Source organism: Amphimedon queenslandica, unplaced genomic scaffold (assembly GCF_000090795.2).
Source record: "Amphimedon queenslandica unplaced genomic scaffold, v1.1 AMPQUscaffold_2352_Cont25646, whole genome shotgun sequence".
NCBI lineage: Eukaryota > Metazoa > Porifera > Demospongiae > Haplosclerida > Niphatidae > Amphimedon > Amphimedon queenslandica.
Genome location: NW_003557313.1, coordinates 1 through 1,286, shown reverse-complemented (window position 1 = coordinate 1,286; position 1,286 = coordinate 1). Strand labels below are relative to the sequence as shown.

The 1,286-nt window shown below is 43.5% G+C and overlaps 2 long non-coding RNA genes across 2 annotated transcripts; one reads left to right on the top strand and one right to left on the bottom strand.

Moving 5' to 3' along the window:
• The first annotated feature begins 6 nt into the window (after positions 1 to 6).
• Positions 7 to 560, top strand: LOC109593241 (uncharacterized). The gene is made up of 2 exons (XR_002190829.1): positions 7 to 100; positions 457 to 560. It is a non-coding gene; the product is annotated as an uncharacterized LOC109593241 (long non-coding RNA).
• LOC109593240 (uncharacterized) lies at positions 256 to 1,280 on the bottom strand. Its single transcript, XR_002190828.1, has 2 exons — positions 562 to 1,280; positions 256 to 522 (listed from the first exon to the last, which is right to left on the bottom strand). It is a non-coding gene; the product is annotated as an uncharacterized LOC109593240 (long non-coding RNA).
• Positions 1,281 to 1,286: the final 6 nt, after the last annotated feature.

Sequence of the window (1,286 nt, the reverse complement as noted above, 5' to 3'; positions counted from 1 at the left end):
TCTCTCTCTCCCTCCCTCAGTTCCTCCTTCCCACCTCCATGTGTCTCCCTTTCTCTCTGTCCCTCTCTATCTCACACTGGAGCCCTATCAATAAACCTAGGTAAGTTTATAGTACTTAAATTTAATTCTTTCTTTATTTCCTGTACATTATGTATGTATGACACTTGAATTTACAAGCAATACCACTTCATTCAAATTTTCAAAATTTAGTTTTGAAGACTCATACACATACACATATAAGATAACTTTTCCTTATTCAACTTAAGTTAACCTAGCCTGGAATCATTACATAGAATGCCACTTCTGTTAAGTTCCTTCATTCCATTACTGTCAAATTTTTATTCTTAACATGACTTGTAATCAGATTATAACTTAATTGTAGCAAAAATGTTTCAGCATCACACTTGTTCATAATAATACAATTCATTTTTTAACTTTCTTGTTGTCTTCTTTTAGGCCTCCTGTAACGAATGCAACATTTCAAACTCCTCTCATCAAATTATATTTCTGTTAAATATAGATCTAATTTTGTTTTTAACAAATATTGTTTATTTTACTTACTTTTCAATAGTTTATGATGCTTCTTTTCAACTGCCTTGGATGCACTTTCAGGATTACCTAAAAATTAAGAAATGCTTTTCAAAATTGTACTAAGCACTGTTTAATGACTATCGGCCTCCGGAAACCTCAAATGAGGAGGGAGGAGGTTTGGAATTTCACGAGGGCCACTCCCCGAGATCCTGCCTGTAACCACAGCCGAGGGGTTGGTAACAACCCCAGGAGTACATGGATAAGACCAACCGCATCAACGGTAGGAGCACAGCTGGTCATGACATATCAGTGCTGCCGAATGGTCCAGCACCAAGAGCATGATGCCATGGCTGTGAGGGAAGCATCTGAGCATGCTGCACTGGGAGGTGTCCCATAGCATGTCAGAGCCACCGACTGGTCCATCGCTAACAGTGAGAGCCACGAATGTGCAGGTGGGCATACGGATATGCCCATCACAACCAACAGTGGCATGTCAACGCCGCCGAATGGTCCGGCGCCAACAGCGGGCATGCCATGGGTAACCAATGGTCATGCCCCCTGCCACGGGCTGGGAACCCACTAAGAGAGCAGCTCAATTGGAGAGCCGGCTTAGGGTTTGTGCCCCACATTGTAAGAAGGGGCCATTCAGAGGAACCCCCCCTCCCAGGGGGCCCGAATAGAGACTCAGGATGGTTACAGGCAGACTACACAAATATGGGGGAGTGAGTGATGGGAACCAACACCGCCAGAGATGC